Source organism: Mugil cephalus, chromosome 13, assembly GCF_022458985.1.
Source record: "Mugil cephalus isolate CIBA_MC_2020 chromosome 13, CIBA_Mcephalus_1.1, whole genome shotgun sequence".
NCBI lineage: Eukaryota > Metazoa > Chordata > Actinopteri > Mugiliformes > Mugilidae > Mugil > Mugil cephalus.
The window spans coordinates 24098090-24117987 of NC_061782.1; the positions used below are offsets into that span (position 1 = coordinate 24098090).

General features: G+C 38.8%; 3 long non-coding RNA genes across 6 annotated transcripts; all 3 read left to right on the top strand.

Annotated features, from left to right (window-relative positions):
• The first annotated feature begins 1321 nt into the window (after nucleotides 1-1321).
• On the top strand, nucleotides 1322-10134 carry LOC125019131. 4 transcript variants are annotated; one of them, XR_007114027.1, is made up of 12 exons: nucleotides 1322-1332; nucleotides 1685-1748; nucleotides 1820-1879; nucleotides 2203-2276; nucleotides 2348-2422; nucleotides 2494-2557; nucleotides 2629-2703; nucleotides 2775-2838; nucleotides 2910-2983; nucleotides 3055-3118; nucleotides 9293-9345; nucleotides 10095-10134. It is a non-coding gene; the product is annotated as an uncharacterized LOC125019131 (long non-coding RNA). The 4 variants fall into 4 exon arrangements; XR_007114029.1 differs by lacking the exon at nucleotides 1322-1332 and adding an exon at nucleotides 1562-1613; XR_007114028.1 differs by lacking the exons at nucleotides 1322-1332; nucleotides 1685-1748; nucleotides 1820-1879; ... (5 more) ...; nucleotides 2910-2983; nucleotides 3055-3118 and adding exons at nucleotides 4841-4919; nucleotides 6544-6618; nucleotides 6981-7056; nucleotides 7128-7187; nucleotides 9152-9221 and having other exon boundaries at nucleotides 10095-10128.
• LOC125019132 lies at nucleotides 8027-8611 on the top strand. The gene is made up of 4 exons (XR_007114031.1): nucleotides 8027-8128; nucleotides 8200-8263; nucleotides 8335-8394; nucleotides 8466-8611. It is a non-coding gene; the product is annotated as an uncharacterized LOC125019132 (long non-coding RNA).
• Nucleotides 10135-11438: 1304 nt separating the features above from the next.
• Nucleotides 11439-13329, top strand: LOC125019155. The gene is made up of 3 exons (XR_007114036.1): nucleotides 11439-12064; nucleotides 12137-12189; nucleotides 12267-13329. It is a non-coding gene; the product is annotated as an uncharacterized LOC125019155 (long non-coding RNA).
• Nucleotides 13330-19898: the final 6569 nt, after the last annotated feature.

Genomic DNA, 19898 nt, shown 5'->3' on the forward strand with positions numbered 1-19898 from the left:
CACTAGTTTATTGAAGCGTGGTTCTGAAGCGAAGCGTGGTTTCTCTGGCCATTGGCATCTTTACTGTGCCAAACTCTACCTAACCTCTGGCTAATGGAAAAATTAGTCCAATCTATTTAGTGAGTGAGATAGCAAGTTTTTTTTATTTTATTTTATTTATTTATTTTAAAATCATCCACTTATAGTGGTTATCTGTATCAGGCTCTAAATATGTTTAGTTCTGTAAAATAAATAAACGCTTTTTGAGTCGGCCTCAAGTGGACACCATAGAAACTGCAGTTTCTGACACAAGATTATTTGTTTCTGCTGGGGAATGACTGAAATGAAACACGCGATTTTACTGAATATTTTTTTCTTTGTTCTCTGAGCATTGCTGCATGATGTAAATACCTTGTGTATTTTCAGGGAACTTCAGGGACCACTGAACACATCATGGTCAACACACTGGGCTCAGACATTTGTTACTGCAACAGAACAGACCTTTCCTGGGTCTAGAAATGTGTTCGTTATCAGCTTTAGCTTTTAAATTAATGCATTTCGCTATTGTCAGACCTAGGGTTGCCACCCGTTCCATAAAATACAGAACGGGCTATATAACTATTCAGGACAACAAATATGAATATCGAAGATTTTTTTTTCTTATTTATTTATTTTTTTATATATATAACTCACTCAAGGTTTAAAGTTTTGTCTAAATGATGCCGTGGCCGCTTTAGGTGACAGATGGCCCATTTTGACCGTTTTAAATGCAAATACCTGCCTACAATTGCTGCAGTTACGAAAAACATATAAAAAAAGTGTTGTATTATATGTTCGTTGATGTTGTCTTTGCCCAACATAGTTAGCCTGGTAGCTGAAATGGTTGAGTAGCTAATTAAGCAGCTAATAAATTAGCCGTGGGTTAGCGCATCTCTGGCTGTGTTAACATGCTAACAAGTGCAAGGTTACTTTTAACGGTATATTTTAAATATAACTGAGAAAACTGCATCTCCCAGTAACAGCCTGAGCGTTTCACAGAAAAAAACAACACTTTGATAAAGCTGCACTAAAAGAACTGTTGAGAAAAAACTTCATGATTAATGCCATAATTAGGGAATAACTTCTAATAACCAAATCAATAATTATATGAGAATCAGAGACTCCTGTCATGACAGTGAAATCATCTGCTTTCTGTAATTTGCATATGGAATGTAGAGAGGTTCCAGACAGTCTTTGATGTTCATCAGAACCTTTGATCAAAGCCTCAGGTTGTCAAGGAGATCCAGCCACAAACACTAAACTCTGTGTTTAAGATGTCAGGCTTAATGTCACTTTGTTTGCAGCTTTCAGATGGTAAGGTACATCTCAGATTTAGTCTCAAACACTAAACTCAGTTTAACTCTTTTTCTTCTTTTCTTTTTCAGGATTTTTCAGGAAACAATAAACCTCAGGGAGTCAAATTTCAGACATAACGTGACCTTGTTTGGAGCTTTCACATGGTAAGGTACATCTCAGATTTAGTCTCAAACACTGAACTCAGTTTAACTCTTTTTCTGCCTTTGTTTTTCAGAACTTCCAGGAAACAAGGAGCCAGATTTCAGACTTGACATCACTTTGTTTGGAGCTTTCAGATGGTAAGGTACATCTCAGATTTAGTCTGAAACACTGAGCTCAGTTTAACTCTTTTCCTGTTTTTCTTTTTCAGGATTTCCAGGAAACAAGGAGTCAGATTTCAGACTTAACATCACTTTGTTTGGAGCTTTCACATGGTAAGGTACATCTCAGATTTAGTCTGAAACACTAAACTCAGTCTAACTCTTTTTCTTCTTTTCTTTTTCAGAACTTCCAGGAAACAAGGAGTCAGATTTCAGACTTAACGTCACTTTGGAGCTTTCAGATGGTAAGGTACATCTCAGATTTAGAAATAAGGACAGATGATGTCTAACGTGGCTTCCTTGAAATTGATTTAAAATTTATTCATGATTAATGCCATAATTAGGGAATAACTTCTAATATCCAAATCAATAATTATATGAGAATCAGAGACTCCTGTCATGACAGTGAAATCATCTGCTTTCTGTAATTTCCATATGGAATATAGAGAGGTTCCAGACAGTCTTTGATGTTCATCGGAACCTTTGATCAAAGCCTCAGGTTGTCAAGGAGATCCAACCACAAACACTAAACTCAGTGTTTAACTCTTTTTTTGCTATTGTTTTTCAGGACTTCCAGTCAAGAATAAACCTCAGGGAGTAAGATGTCAGGCATAATGTCACTTTGTTTGCAGCTTTCAGATGGTAAGGTACATCTCAGATTTAGTCTCAAACACTGAACTCAGTTTAACTCTTTTTCTTCTTTTCTTTTTCAGGATTTTTCAGGAAACAATAAACCTCAGGGAGTCAAATTTCAGACATAACGTCACCTTGTTTGGAGCTTTCACATGGTAAGGTTCATCTCAGATTTAGTCTCAAACACTGAACTCAGTTTAACTCTTTTTCTTCTTTTCTTTTTTAGGATTTCCAGGAAACAAGGAGTCAAATTTCAGACTTAACATCACTTTGTTTGGCGCTTTCAGATGGTAAGGTACATCTCAGATTTAGTCTCAAATACTGAATACAGTTTAACTCATTTTCTTCTTTTCTTTTTCAGGATTTTACAGTAAACAGTAAACCTCGGGGAGTCAAATTTCAGACATAATGTGACCTTGTTTGGAGCTTTCAGATGGTAAGGTACATCTCAGATTGATTCTCAAACACTGAATTTAGTTTAACTCTTTTTCTACCTTTGTTTTTCAGGACTTTCAGGAAACAAGGAGTCAGATTTCAGACTTGACATCACTTTGTTTGGAGCTTTCAGATGGTAAGGTACATCTCAGATTTAGTCTCAAATGCTGAACTCAGTTTAACTCTTTTTCTTCTTTTGTTTTTAAGGTCTTCCAGGAAACAATAAACCTCAGGGAGTCAGATTTCAGACTTAACATCACTTTGTTTGGAGCTTTCAGATGGTAAGGTACATCTCAGATTTAGTCTCAAACACTGAGCTCAATTTAACTCCTTTTCTGCTTTTGTTTTTCAGGATTTCCAGGAAACAAGGAGTCAGATTTCAGACTTAACATCACTTTGTTTTGAGCTTTCACATGGTAAGGTACCTCTCAGATTTAGTCTCAAATGCTGAACTCAGTTTAACTGTTTTTCTGCTTTTGTTTTTCAGGATCTCACAGGTCAGTAGACTTAAACTCAGGTGAGTTTATATTCGACTTAACATCACTTGGTTTGTAGTATCTCAAAAATCTTCTATTTGTCTTCTTTAAATTTTCAATGTTTTAATGTTGTTTGATTCTTTTGGTTCAGACAAACAGGGATAGGTAATAGATTTTAAGTACCGACTATTTTCCACTGTCATCTCTGCGTTCTTCTTCAAGTTTGTCATTTTAGGTGTGACATGTACTTTTAAGGTGTTCTACCTGTAGAAGTTGTGTCGTACGGTCCTCATTGTGAGCTGAGTCCATCTGTTGTTTGAGATGTAATGTCCTCATCCTGATTCTTGGTCCGGTCGCCTGCTTCCTGATTCGATGTCCGACAGTTTGTGGTGGACTGGGGGTGTCTTTGGAGGTCCAGAGCAGGCACTGGTCGCTATGTGTGGGTTTCATGTGTATTGTTACTTTGACTGCTCCGTCATCTTTGTGGTTACTTTGCCAACTTGTTGACTGAATGGGGATGAGGAGCGTCCATGGCTCTACACACATAGGGACTCTCTCCTCCTAGTAGTCCTTCGGGCTGCCAGGGGCATTTGGCCGACTGGTGGATCACTATTCGACCACAGGCCTACAGGAGGAGCACCTTTTTAAAAGTACAACGTCTACCTTCCCAGATGACGGCCTGCTAAAGAAGGATCGCACGTGACATTGAAATCATGTCAGGTATTTAAAGAATCCTTTAACTGTACCCTTTTGTCTACCAAAAGAATCAAACACCATCGCTGTTTGAGCTTTCAGATGTCAGGTACATTCAGAACTTAGCCACAATCACTAAACTCATAAGATTTAAACTCTTCGTTTTGTTTGTTTCAGATTTCAGAAAGCAATACTCAGAGGAGTCAATTTCAGACATAATGTTCATTTTGTTTGGAGCTTTCCATGGTAAGGTTACATCTGAGATTAGTCTCAAAGCACCAATTAGCTATGCATTTTAATCTCTTTTCTCCTTTTGCTTTCAGGATTTCCAGAAAACAAGGACTCAGATTTCAACTTAACCTCACCTTGTTTGGAGCTTTCAGATGGTAAGGTTCATCTCAGATTTAGTCTCAAATACTGAATACAGTTTATGCTTTGTTCTGCTTTCATTTTTCCAGGATTTCAGAAACAAGGATTTAATTTCAGACTTAACATCACTTTGGAGCTTTCAGAAATGTAAGGTACATCTTAGATTTGACTTGAAACACTGAGCTCAGTTTAACCTTTTTCTTCTTTTTTTTCAGGAATTTCAGGAAACATTAAACCTCAGGGCATTCAATTTTTCAGGACATTAATGGACATATTTGGAGCTTTCAGATGTAAGGTACTCAGATTTAGTCTCAATATGAATCAGTTTAACATTTCTTCTTTTGTTTTACAGGACTTCAGGTAAATATTTGGTCTATGTTTCGACTTAATGTCAAACTTGGAGCGTTTCACTGGTAGGTAATTCAGATTTAGTCTGTAAACACTAAACTAGGTTTAACTTTTTTTTAACTGCTTTTCTGTTTCAGGATTTCCGAAACAGGATTCAGATTTCGACTTAAGGCGATCATCTTGGAGCTTTCAGATGGTAAGGTACATCTCAGATTTACTCTGAAACACTGAGCTCAGTTTAACTCCTTTTCTGCTTTTGTTTTTCAGGACTTCCAGGAAACAAGGAGTCAGATTTCAGACTTAACATCACTTTGTTTGGAGCTTTCAGATGGTAAGGTACATCTCAGATTTAGTCTGAAACACTGAGCTCAGTTTAACTCTTTTTCTGCTTTTTTTTTGGATTCAGGAATTATTCTCAGGAGCAATCAGACAATAAACCTCAGGGAGTCAATATTTCAGACTTACGTGACCTTGTTTGAAGACTAATCAATGTAAGGTTCTTCGATTTAGTTCTTTCAAATTCATACTGAAATGCAGTTTAACTCTTTTTCTGCTTTTGTTTTTCAGGACTTCCAGAAGAAAAATCTCCCTCTGCAGATTCAGATTTCAGATTAAGTCATCATGGTTGGAATTTCAATTGTAATGTTATCATCTCAGATTTATTCTCAAATTACGAAACAATTTAACTCTTTTCTGCTTTTCTTTTTCAGGACTTCCAGGAACAAGGAGTCAGATTTCAGATTAACGTCAACTTCGGAGCTTTCAGATGGTAAGGTACTATCTGCATTTGATTTTAGTCTGAAACATAAACTCAGTACTAACTCTTTTCAGCGTTTCTTTTTCAGGACTTCCAGGAAACAATCTTTGGATGTATATTTCAGACTTTAACATCTACTTGTTTGTATTTTAATTCTAAGATTCTTTTTGTCTCTTAAATTTTCAATGTTTTAATGTTGTTTGATTCTTTTGGTTCGACAGAAGGGATAGGTAAGATTTTTAAGTACCTGACATGTTTCCACTGTCATCTGCGTTCTTGTTCAGAGTTGTCATCTGGTAGGAGTGACATGTACTGTTAAAATGGTGTTCCTCCTGTAGACGTGGCCGACGGTCTCTGGAGGACAGAGTCCCATCTGTGAGAGCTGATGCTCCCTCATTTCCGATTCATGGTCGGGTCGCTGCTTCCATGATCTCGATGTCCTGACGTTTGTGGTGGATTGGGTGTGTTTGGAAGTCCAGTGCAGGGCACTGGTCGGTACTTTGTGGGTTTCCTGGTATTGTTACTTTGATGCTGCTGTCATCTTTGGGTTAATTTGCCAACTTTTGACCATGATCAGGATGAGGGAGCATCCATGCTTGACCATCACATGGACTCTACTCCTCAGAGCCATCGGGCCTTTAGGGGCATGGCGACTGGTGGATCTACGACCACGCCTACAGGAGGAGCACCTTTTTAAAAGTACACGTCACCTTCTACCAGATGACGCCTCTAAAAGACTGCACGTGACACATAAAACATGTCAGGTATTTAAAAATCTTAACTGTCCCTTTTGTCTTACCAAAGAATCAAACACCATCGCTTTGTTGGAGCTTTCAATGTTGGACATTCTCAGACTTAGCCACAATACACTAAACTCCATACTTTAAACTCTCCTGTTTGTTTTTCAAGATTTCCAGAATGTCAATTTAACTCAGAGGAGTTCAGAATTCAGACATAACGTCACTTTGTTTGGAGCTTTCACATGGTAAGGTGCATTCTCAGATTTGGGTCTCAACATCGAACTCAGTTTAACTCATTTTTCTTCTATTTACTTTTTCAGAACTTCCAGGAAACAGGTTCGATTTCAGTACTTCAACATCCTTTGGAAGAGTCGATTTCAGACTTATGGTAAGGTCATCTCAGATTTAGTCTGAAACACTCAAACTTAGTTTAACTCTTTTCTTCTTTTCTTTTTCAGGATTTTTCAGGAAACAATAAACCTCAGGGAGTCAAATTTCAGACATAACGTCACCTTGTTTGGAGCTTTCAGATGGTAAGGTACATCTCAGATTTAGTCTCAAATACTGAATACAGTTTAACTCTTTCTGCTTTTCTGTTTCAGGATTTCCAGAAAACAAGGATTCAGATTTCAGACGTAACATCACTTTGTTTGGAGCTTTCAGATGGTAAGGTACATCTCAGATTTACTCTGAAACACTGAGCTCAGTTTAACTCTTTTTCTGCTTTTCTTTTTCAGGATTTTTCAGGAAACAATAATTTAAACCTCAGGAGATGTTGACTTTAATTTTCAGCATTTAACGTGACCTTGTTTGGACTTTCAATGTAAGTTCATCTTCATGTTTTAGTCTCAAATACTGAATACAGTTTAACTCTTTTTCTGCTTTTGTTTTTCAGGACTTCCAGAAGAAAAATCTCCCTCTGCAGATTCAGATTTCAGACTTAACGTCACCTGGTTTGGAATTTTCAGATGGTAAGGTACATCTCAGATTTAGTCTCAAATACTGAACTCAATTTAACTCTTTTTCTGCTTTTCTTTTTCAGGACTTCCAGGAAACAAGGAGTCAGATTTCAGACTTAACGTCACTTCGGAGCTTTCAGATGGTAAGGTACATCTCAGATTTAGTCTCATTCACTTTTAATTACTCGTTAACTGAAACATTATTCTTGCTTTCTTTTTCATGGACTTCCAGAAACAAATCTTAGGGTTAGATCTATACTTTTTGTTTTCAATTCATGTTATGGATTTGTTAAAATACTTGGTTTGTTAGTATCTCAAAATCTTCTATTGTCTTCTTAAATTTCATGTTTTAATGTTGTTTGATCTTGGTTCGACAGAAGGATAGGTAAGTTTTTAAGTACCTGACATGTTTCCTGTCATCTGCGTCTTGTTCGAGTTGTATCTGGTGGTGACTGTACTTAAATGGTGTTCTCTGTACGTGGCGACGGTCTGAGGCGAGTCCCATCTGTGGTAGAGCATGAATGCTCCCTCATCCCGATTCTGGTCCGGTCGCCTGCTTCTGATCTCGATGTCCTGACAGTTGTGTGGACTGTGGGTGTTTGGAGTCCAGAGGCATGGTCGTATTGTGGTTTCTGTGTATTGTATTTGATGCTGCTGTCATCTTGGTTAATTTGCCAACTTTTGACTGAATCGATGAGGAGCATCCATGCTCTACCTCCATAGGACTCTCTCTCCAGCCATCGGGCGGCAGGGGGCATGCCGACTTGGTGGATCTATGGACCACGCTACAGGAGGAGCACCTTTTAAAGTACACGTCACCTTTACCAGTGACGCTTCTAAGATGACTGCACGTGACTGTTAAACATGTCGGTATTTTAACAATCTTAACTGTCCCTTTTGTCTTACCAAAGAATCAAACCCTCGCTTGTTTGGAGCTTTCAGAGGTTCGGTCATCCAGACTTGCCACAAACACAAACTCATAGTTTAACTCTTCTGTTTTTGTTTTTCAAGATTTCCAGAAAGCAATAACTCAGAGGGAGTCAGATTTCAGACATAATGTCATTTTGTTTGGAGCTTTCACATGGTAAGGTACATCTGAGATTTAGTCTCAAACACCAAACTCAGTTTAACTCTTTTTCTCCTTTTGCTTTTCAGGATTTCCAGAAAACAAGGAGTCAGATTTCAGACATAACGTCACTTTGTTTGGAGCTTTCAGATGGTAAGGTACATCTCAGATTTAGTCTCAAATACTGAATACAGTTTAACTCTTTTTCTGCTTTTCTTTTTCAGGATTTCCAGAAAACAAGGATTCAGATTTCAGACTTAACATCACTTTGGAGCTTTCAGATGGTAAGGTACATCTTAGATTTACTCTGAAACACTGAGCTCAGTTTAACTCTTTTTCTTCTTTTCTTTTTCAGGATTTTTCAGGAAACAATAAACCTCAGGGAGTCAAATTTCAGACATAATGTGACCTTGTTTGGAGCTTTCAGATGGTAAGGTACATCTCAGATTTAGTCTCAAATACTGAATACAGTTTAACTCTTTTTCTGCTTTTGTTTTTCAGGACTTCCAGAAAAACCCGGATTCAATTTCAGACGTAACATCACTTTGGTTTGGAGCTTTCAGCTTTGTAAGACATTTAATTTATTCTGAACATGAGACTAGTTTAACTCTTTTTCTGCTTTTTTTTTTCAGGATTTTTCAGGAAACAATAAACCTCGAGAGTCAAATTTCTAGACATACATCGTGACATGTGTTTGGAGCTTTCAGATTGGTAAGGTATCATTCAGATTTAGTCCAAATATGAATTCAGTTTAACTCTTTTTCTTGCTTTTGTTTTTCAGACTTTCCAGAAACAACCTCGCAGATCATTTCAGACTTAGACATCCTGTCTGGACTTTCAGATGGTAGGTACATCTCAGATTTAGTCTCAATACTGAACTCATTTAACTCTTTTTCTCTTGTTCTTTTAAGGACTCCAGGAAACAAAACGAGTCAGTTTCACATAACGTCACTTCGGAGCTTTCAGATGGGTAAGGTACATCTCAGATTTAGTCTCAAATGCTGAACTCAGTTTAACTCTTTTTCTTCTTTTGTTTTTAAGGTCTTCCAGGAAACAATAAACCTCAAGGAGTCAGATTTCAGACTTAACGTCACTTCGGAGCTTTCAGATGGTAAGGTACCTCTCAGATTTGGTCTCAAATGCTGAACTCAGTTTAACTGTTTTTCTGCTTTTGTTTTTCAGGATCTCCAGGAAACAAACCTCAGGGAGTCATATGTCAGACTTAACATCACTTGGTTTGTAGTATCTCAAAAATCTTCTATTTGTCTTCTTTAAATTTTCAATGTTTTAATGTTGTTTGATTCTTTTGGTTCGACAGAAGGGATAGGTAAGATTTTTATTACCTGACACTGTTCCTCTGTTACTCTGGTTCTTCTTCGTTGTCATTGTAGGATGAATGTCTTTTACAAAGGTTCCTCCTGTAGACGTGCCGCGTCTGGAGGGCAGTCCATCTGTGGAGACATGAATGTACCTCTTCCTGAGTTCATGGTCCGGTACATCTCTGTTCCTGATCTCGATGTCTGACAGTTTTTGGTGGACTGTGGTGGTGTTTGGAGGTCCAGAGCAGACACGGTCGGTATGTTGGGTTTCTGTGTATTGTTACTTTGATGCTGCGTCACTTTGTGGTTACTTTTGCCATTTCTTTGTACATGAATCGTTTGAGGAGACCATCTATACCACATGGGACTCTCTCCTTCAGAGCCATACGTGGCATGGGGCATGGCACGACTGGTGGATTCTATCGACCACGAGCCATACAGAGAAGCACCTTTTTAAATGTACATCGTCACCTTCCACAGATGACGCCTCTAAAGATAGACTGCACGTGGACACTTAAAAGCATTCAGTATTAAAATCTAATTCCTTTTTGTCTTTCAAAGAATCAAAACAACCATGCTTTGTTTGGAGCTTTCAGATGGTAGGTACATCTCAGACTTAGTCCAAATACTAACTCAGTTTAACTCTTTTGTTTTTGTTTTTCAAGATTTCCAGAAAGCAATAACTCAGAGGGAGTTAGATTTCAGACATTAACGTCACTTGGAGCTTTCAATGGTAAGGTACATCTAGATTTATCTAAATCTGAACTCAGTTTAACTTTTTTCTGCTTTTGTTTTCAGGATTTTCAGGAAACAAACCTCAGGGAGTCAATTTCAGACTAACTCACTTGTTTGGAGCTTTCACATGGTAAGGTACATCTCAGTTTTGATCTCAAAATACTGAATCATTTAAACTCTTTTTCTTCTCTTTCTGTTTCAGGATTTCCGAGATAACAGGATTCAGATTTCGACTTAAGGGCACTTTGAGAGCTTTCCAGTGTGGTTATAAGGTACATCTCTGATTGATGTCTACAGTTTGATACACATGATGTCTATGTTTTAACTCTTCTTTGTTTTTCTTTTCAGGATTTCACAAAACTAGGAGTCCAGATTTAGACTTAAACATCACTTTTTAGAGCTCTTTCAGATGGTTAAGTGTACATTCTCAGATTTAGATCTTCCTCAAATGATGAACTCGTTTTAAACTTTATTTTTTCTGCTTTTCTTTTTCAGGATTTCCAGGAAACACTAGAGTCTGATTTCAGACTTAAATCACTTGTTTGGAGCTTTCAATGGTAAGGTACATCTCAGATTTGTCGAAATACTAAACTCAGTTTAACTCTTTTTCTTCTGTTGCTTTTTCAGGATTCCAGGAAACAAAGGAGTCAGATTTCAGACTAAACGTACCTTTGGAGCTTTCAGATGGTAAGGTACATCTCAGATTTAGTCTAAACACTGAACTCAGTTTAACTCTTTTTCTGCTTTTGTTTTTTCCAGGATCTTCCAGGATTACTTTAGATGGAGTCAGATTTGCGAACTTAACTCGTCTTCATTTCGGGAGACTTATCATGTTATTTGGGTAAGGTACATCTCAGATTTAGTCTCAAATACTGAACTCAGTTTAACTTCTGCTTTGTTTCTGACTTTTTGTTTTTCAGTGGAGTCTCTCAGTGAAAACTAAACTCAGGAACTTTCTGAGTTTCACTCGGACATTGATTATAAATCACTTTGGTTTTGGTAGGTACTAATTACGACTGGTTAAAGGTTTTCACTCAGAAAGTATTTCTTAGTCATGACATGTAACTCTCGATTATTAACTGACTTTTAACTGTTTTTCTCTTTTGTTCGACCCGACATCAGGACAAACAATGTCTTTAGGAGTCAGATTTCAGATTCTTAACATAACTTTGTTTGTTCAGATTTCAAAAGGATATTCAGATATCACTTGGTTCTGTCTTCTTTAAATTTTCAATGTTTTAATGTTGTTTGATTCTTTTGGTTCGACAGAAGGGATAGGTAAAGTTTTTAAGTACCTGACATGTTTCCACTGTCATCTGCGTTCTTGTTCAGAGTTGTCATCTGAATGCTCCCTCATCTCAATTCATGGTCCGGTCCGCCCGCTTCCTGATCTCGATGTCCTGACAGTTTGTGGTGGACTGTGGGGTGTTTGGAGGTCCAGAGCAGGCACTGGTCGGTATGTGTGGGTTTCCTGTGTATTGTTACTTTGATGCTGCTGTCATCTTTGTGGTTACTTTGCCAACTTTTGACCATGAATCGGGATGAGGGAGCGTCCATGCTCTACCACACATGGGACTCTCTCCTCCAGAGCCCATCAGGTGGCAGGGGGCATGGCCGACCTGGTGGATCTATCGACCACGCCTACAGGAGGAGCACCTTTTTAAAAGTACACGTCACCTTCACCAGATGACGCCTCTAAAGAAGACTGCAGGTGACACTTAAAACATGTCAGATATTTAAAAATCTTAACTGTCCCTTTTGTCTTACCAAAAGAATCAAACACCATCGCTTTGTTTGGAGCTTTCAGATGTTCAGATTTTTGTTATTCAAGATTTCCAGAAAGCAATAACTCAGAGGGAGTTGGATTTCAGACATAACGTCACTTTGGAGCTTTCAAATGGTAAGGTACATCTTAGATTTACTCTGAAACACTGAGCTCAGTTTAACTCTTTTTCTGCTTTTCTTTTTTCAGGATTTTTCAGGAAACGATAAACTCACTTTTTCACTTTGTTTGGCTTTCAGATGGTAAGGTACATCTTAGGTTTAGCCACATACACTTAAACTCTTAACACTTAAACTCTTTTTCTCCTTTTGTCTAACAGGTGGCGTGCCAACCCAGATCTGTGATTTATTATTTGTTTATAAGTATATGAATCAATAAACAACACGAGACAAAATCAAAATTCTGATTTAATTTTACATTTTCACAATTTCACATACATTGAATCACTGTCATATTGGTTCCTGTAACGCTGCTTTATTTTGAATGGGCAAAGGTTATCATACATTTTCAATTTCAGCGGGCATTTTCAAGGACTGTTTGCATTCAAGTTTCAGAGATTTTAACTATACTGCATATATTTAGATTCAAGTTTGCATCTTTACCCGCTGCTGCTGCCGGCCAGTTGTTTGATATCACTTTCAGGTTTAGGTGAGTTGGTGAACGTTTGCCTGCAACTTGTGAAATTGAATTGGTTTGTTATCTTTTAGTAGTTGGCCATTTTGTTGCCAGATGCAAGAAAAATAAAAATGTTGCTCCTTGTTGAGTATTTTATGTCACATAGGGTAGTGTGAAATTATGTCTGCATGCCTTTTATTAGTTCATCGCTCATTGTTTCAACAAACGGAAATTAAAAAAAATATTGAGAACTTCAGAGCAGTTAAAACAATGATTCCATCTTCTATATGGCAACAGAAATTGGACATACCACAGATGGGTTGTTTTTCTTGTGCACTATGTATTTGCAAACACTAACACAGTCATCAGGGGAACTCACTGGGTTTGCATACCTGCAATCACATGATAGATATGTAATTAATAGTTTAATTTGCCCCCAGCATACATACTTAGAGCATGAAGGGTGGGTGATTAAGGCCATGTCTTGCTAAGATTTAGATGAGAATATACCACTGTCAAGTCTGTTGAGAGTCCTAGGATCCAGTTAGCTTAGTTTACACTGCACCTGGCTGCACCGGGAGTGCTTGGCACTTAGCAACACTTAGCGATGGCCTTCAGAACATGGTCATGCCCCCACCTATACCTTCTCTCTCCCAGTGCCCCAGATCCTATTTGCTATTATTCATTTAGTGATTTTGATGTGGGATTTGTTTTAAAGATCCGGTTCTTAATTTATGTTTTTGTTGTTAAGATGGAGCATAATTTCAGTCTTGCACTTTTAAGAGGACATATGCATTGGAAAGCACAGTTTAGGCTACCTCAGAGAAATAAAAAGGGATTCACTTTCATTTGCTGAGAAAATATAATTAGTAGTTTTTTATATATCTAAATAAATGTATATATTTTTTTAAATATGCATTCTTTGCATAGTTTGTGTTATACATCCTACAGAAATGTATTTTTTGTTTTTTGTGAATAATAATTAAAGGAATCTTTTTCAGTCATAATTTGTCTGTGAACTAATTTTGTTAAAAAATCATGAGAAAATTGTATCGCTAACTCAGTTGAGTGTATCGTTACATCCCTACATTGTGTTGTCACAGCTGACTCTAGACTCGCCTTATGTTTGCCATGCTTCAGACTGTACTTGATCAGAGGTTTCCCAAGACAATATTGTGAGATGAAAAGAATTCTAACCATTCTTCATTCACAAATGAATGACTTTTCATCTTTTTGAACAGACGCCCCCGCTGAGACATTATACAAGGCTCTCAAGGCCATGGTTTAATTAGACAGGATCATGGTGTCATGCTGTGCTTGAGTTCCTGGTTGTGCGTGGGCTTATTGTCAACTTGCTCAATACTTGAATGCCCTCTGTGACATACACATAAACTTAATGTTTAAAAATGCTTAAACATTAAGTTCCTCCTCAAAGGAGGGAGCGCCAGACAAAATCCCTTCAAACTGTGCCAAGTTAATTTTTTAGAATATTTTTGTGATGTTTTGTAGTGAAGATCAAGTGGAGAAAAAGGTTAGATGACAATGACACTGTCAGTGGGACAGGAGCTACCCAATAAAGGAGTTTTTTCCGCCTTCTATCCGTCTTGTTAGCATGCAGTTCTTACTATTGTCTCCCGTGTTTCATTGGCTGCAGGTGAGCTGCTGTGATTGTCTGTTCCTGGAAATGGTCTGTTCCCTGGGGGAGTAAATGGCACAGTCAGACAGGATTTTAATGAACCAGCAAGTGAGTGAGTTACTGCTCGTCGGTGGAGGCGACAGGCAGCTGTGATAATGCTAACGGTAGTCGCGCTGGACTCACAGATAGGGAGCAGTTCTGTTCAAAGAGCCACAGTTTGCATTTAGCGGTGAGAGACTCTATTCTGTTGCACAGGGAGGAAGATGGACACCGTGTTCTTTCCACTAAAGATATCTGTTACTGTGGTAACAATACACTAACATTGCCATATCTGCGCCCTTAACTTTCTTGCAAGATGTCAAATTTTTAAAATGTAATTAACATGAATTTGGAAGCTGTGGAAGTGCCTCTAACTAGCGTTTAGAGAAGTAGCTTTGGGACCATGAGGTTACTGGATCAATCCCCTCTCTGTCCTAGGCTGAGGAGCCTCAGGCAAGCACCTAAAGAAAAATAGTGTGCTCACTTCGATGTGTCAAATGGAGTGAACAAATTCCATTTATGTAAGTATATGCCTCATTACCTTTTTTGCTCCAAGATCAGTAAGAACGTAACCTAAATTTGCTACTTAAGTCCTATTCATGTACACATACTACAGTAATATAGTGTGGTCGTCTGTGATCTGAACCCTGTGCGTATCGGTAGCATTGTCTGTAAAGCCCCTTTCACACAGCACGAAAATCCCAGGTCGTCCCAGATCTTTTCAGCAGTGTGAGAGGGTTGCCATGGCTAGGTCACGTTCTGATTTTGTCACTGTGCAGCCTGTCATGCTGTCTTTGTGGAATCTCCAGGGCAGTGGGAGCTGCTCGCCCAGATCTCGAAACATAGCAAAGTTTGGGTCCACTCTGATGAGATCAGTCTTCCTGCTGTTGACTCATTTCTGTAGGGCAGAGATTTTTTTCCAATGAAATAAATCAAATGTGAGTTAGCCCAACATCATGCTCGAGAAATCCCAGGGAATCTCAGGGAATCCAGTTGTTGTTTACTTCACATGCATGACTGTATTTATATACAACCTGTATAGCGACATGAACGACACACCTTTTTTATCCATCATGGCAGCACACGGATATTTCTAGTCTGTGCTGACTTTGTATTCTTTGCAAAAGGGACAAAAGTGCAGCACACAAAACAACACGCCAACATTGGACTCACTGACGTCCATGCTGTCCATTGTTTGCCTCACAATGTTCCAGCGCGCTTAAATGTGTAATGATGACGTTGTCGGTGTGAAGACGTACGACAGTGAGGAAAAAAAAAGGCATGCAACTCTGACATGCAGCTCTTGTGGGTCAAAGTAAGACCCACGACTGCTGGCAGTCTGAAAGCCCATTAGCGCCCACCAAGGCGGGTCGATCCTAGTCAGAAAATCTTGCAGCAATGCGCTATTTTCCATGTGAAAGTCAGAAGATCTTTTTTTTTTTTTTTGGCAAAAATTGTGCTTGCATGTCATCTCTTGTAACAACTGCTCCTTTACCTAAAATATATCTGTCGTTTGCGTTTGGCAGAACATTTTATACTATATGTTGGTTCAGGTCTCATCAGAATATAACTCTTGTGTGAACTTCATTATGGGACGTTTCAAGTCATACAGAGAGAAAAAAAAAACTTGGCACAAAAATGTATAGTCCTTCAACCAATCAGAGCCATGTTGTTGTAAATAAAGTCAACACTGGTTGCTATGCTGGTGCCGTTGGACTGTATTTAAACATGTTTGTGCGATAACACCTGTGTTCAAAATAAACCTGGTGCCAAGTATCCATATGTCTTTGATTGTAGCTGGTTGTAGAGTGTAAGTGTGTGTAAAGGCTGTCTGAAATGTATTAACAGCAGTGCAGCTCTTTACACATCACTGCTGCATGTCTCATTAGAACAACCTTCATAGTTGTAATGTTGTCAGCGTTACATGTGTCAGTTTGTATCCCTGTCATGGTGTGTGCACTCTTGTGCATCTCCGCTGGAGTTTGCTGAAAATGATTCAAAGGCAAATCTACATCTACATTTTTCAGCTGCCATTATTTATTTCCATTTTTCACCGATGAATGACTGCAGTCCATTTCCCCTGTTCTCTCGGGCCCCTGGCAGGAGGGAGCAATGAAAAGAGAAAAAGCAAAGAAAGGGCACACAGTGAGCCAACGACAGCCAGAAAAAGAGGGATGTTGAAAATGTTCAATTAAGCTCCCCCTTTTTTTTTCCCAGGCACCCAGTGGTCTGTTAATCTAGTGGAGATAAATATTATACAGCAGTTGCTCCATTCATCCTGCAAAATCAATTCTCTCTTTCCCTTCCCTTCTCCCTTTTCCCTCACTTCTTTCTCAGTTACAGTGTTCAGCCTCACAGCAGAAAATGCCCGAGAAAATAAATTGCTGCCTTTATAATAAGTGGTCCTAATGCAGACGAATGGTGCTGGATCTCAGAGCAGTGAAGCCTCTCACCAGTCTGCCACCTAGTTTCCTTTAGCTCCATAATAAACAGAACGTGAGACTGAAGTCAGAGCTCTCTGTGCTTTAGTGCTCTTGCTTTCTTTTTTTTTTCCCCTCCTTGACCATGTCTCATGGTGAACAGTATTTAAGGTTAATACACAAAAAGAACCCGATGAATACTAATTGTACATCGGACTGAATGACCTGTGTTGTGGTCATTTCAAAAATGGGGACTTCATACACGTCTTTGTTAATTTAGACAGCTTGTGAAGTAACATTACCTGACAAATCTTGGACTCTTAAGTCAACAAAGCTTTAATTTAATAGGCCATTTGCAGTTTTATTATATCGAGCTTGTGCACTTGGCTTTGGAGCTAGCTTGACTTCCCCCACAAACAAAGTGGATAATTAGTCTGGAGTTCTGATCTGGTCTGATCACACTCTGTCAAGCATTTTCCATCATCTGATCTGATGGTTGATTGGTTGTAGGGATAGTGAATGTTTTAATGGTCGAAACATGGCCCATAATGAAATGTAAATTACTCCAAGCCAATGTGTACTTACACTTGCATGGCTTAATCTTTGAGACAACCGTATGCTAGTGGCACAATCAACCAGGTATGCCTGCCCTTGTTTTATTTTATGTTTTTTTTCAAAGGAGCCATCAAATCCAGAATAATTTCTGGTGGAAAGGCCTGAGTCACTTATAAGTCATTCATTCATTCATTCATTCATTCATTCATTCATGTTACAATCCATGTAATAGGATTTGCAAAAACAGACTTCTAGCTACATTGATGCCGCTATTCCGTCTATTCATTTTTTTTTTTTTTTTAACCTTGTGCAACACATGTGACTGGGTTGTTAGTGAGTTAGTTAGAGTTAGTGCTCCTTCCTCCCAGTGAGAAGGTTGTACTCCACCTCTCGCGCAGTGACAGCTGGGACCCTAGTTAAGATTAAGCGGTAGAAGATGAGATGAAGTCTTGTATATTTGCAATATTTATTTTTAGTATTTAATGTATAAATCTCGTATAATTAATACATTTTTGCACTATTTTGTACATACTCTTGTGTTTTGTTTTTTTTTTTGCACTATTCTGTTCATTTTTTCTGTAACCGCTTGTCCTATCTTGGAGCCTATCCCAGCTGGCTTTGGGTGAGAGGTGGGTTACAACCTGGACAGGTGTATCTCAGGGCTAACACAGAGAGAAAGACAACCACTCACATCTGCGGCCACACAGTAAGGCCCCAGTTGGCCACGGATCATACCACTGTGCCGCCCGAGCTACTTATAATTAAATGAATGAATTTACACCTGATGCTTCAGTAATGTTGTGCTATCGGAAGAGTGCAGTGGTTAGCACTGATGCCGTACAGCAAGAAGGTTCGACCATCTGGGGCCTGTCAGGGTTCATTGGTGACTCTTGGCCATAGGTGTGAGTGTGAATGGTTGTCTGTCTCTCTGTGTTAGCTCTGTGAAAGACTGGCATCTTGTCCAGAATGTACCCCAGTATAGACTCTATAATGTGAATGTTAAGATCCAGGTTTGGGTCTCAGACTCTGCTGCGCCAGACATGATTATTTTCATTTACTTATGTAATCTGTCTCTCATGAGTCATCAGCTAACTAACTTAACTAATCAACTGATACGTCATTTCAGAGCTGATTTCCCAGAGTGTAGATAAAATGGAACAACATTAACTGTTAACGCTATGCGACATGTTATGCGTGTAATGGAAGTGAAAGTAAAAATGGAAGCAGCTGTGATCTATATTCTAACACATGCCTGCTTGTCAGTGACTTACAGATAATGAACACCTCATACAGAGCATTTCAGCAACTTTCATCTCTGCGACACAACAAACAGCAGACAGACGATATTAGTAGCTAGCTGGTGAACGTAGGGAAGCATTTAGTAGTGACAGATATATCCTTGGTAAGAATCAAAAATAGCGCTAAAAGTAGGGTGACTATTGAATTTTCTTTTGCTTTATGTCTCTTAAGTTAAACACACAGTAAGGTTCAGAAATGAGTCATACATGACTGTGTTTCTGCTCCTTTCCTTACACTTTAGAAAAAACAAGAGCTGATCACAAAGCCTGAAAAGACTTGGAAAATGTTGCAATGCAATTTGCTACAGTGGTGGATTGAACTGTTGCAGGAAAACTCTGCCACCTACTCACAGTGGATCCATTCACCTTCACAAAGACACCTGTGCACTGTTAAATAATAAAGTATGTACACAAATACAGATGCAACCTTTGACAGCTGGTGCAGGATCCACTGATTGGATATGAAAGGAAACTGAGGTGAGAGGACAGCACATTCAAACTGACACAAACATATGGAGGTGAAAACTCACCCCATAAATATTTCACTACACTGCACGGAGAAGTCAAAGGTGCTTCAAATACCACAGCCTGGAGTGTTTTCCTTTACAAAATTTTACCGGTGACAAAATACTGACTGAGCACAGGTTGAGGCTTGGTCTTCAGTCTTTCGTTCACAAAGACAACAGAGGTTTTCGGGTAAATGCCACAAATGGACTTCATGAGGATTACATTGAAAATCTCAGTAAACCCATTTTATCAGGGTTTAATCACTTGAAATTATGAGAGGATGCCTGCAGTCTTCAGAAACACACGCCCATATGTGGCCTCACGCTGCAAGGTGAGATGTGACAAGATGGTGCTTCACATGAAGGTGGAACCACTGGAATTTTATTCAACTGTTTGAACTTTGACAGAAAAGAACTTAAGAGATATCAATAAACATAGACGTATCAAAAGAATCGTTGTACCTGCTTAAATCTAGAAATCAGCCTTACTCTGTCCAGTCTAACCACGCTTTAGGTTTGTTAGGAAACACTTCTTCAACCTGTAGCACTTACAAATGCACCCGTACATGTTAGGCATTAATTACTACTTAAGCATGACAGACAGACTTATTCAGGAATCCCCTTGTGTTGTTGAGGGTTGAATCTTTTGTTAACAGCAGCCCCTTGGGTCCTGACTTCCCCGAGTGTAAGCTAGACGCAGTTGGATGGTCAGGGATTCCATCCACACTGAGATAATGTTTCATTTCTTCATATCTACAACTGATTATGACACCAGATATGATGTGTGTATAGAGGATTTGATTCTTTTAAAAGCACCTTTGATAGACCAGGCCTGAACTGAATGGGACGGTTATGGCAATGCATGCCAACTGATAACAGTTT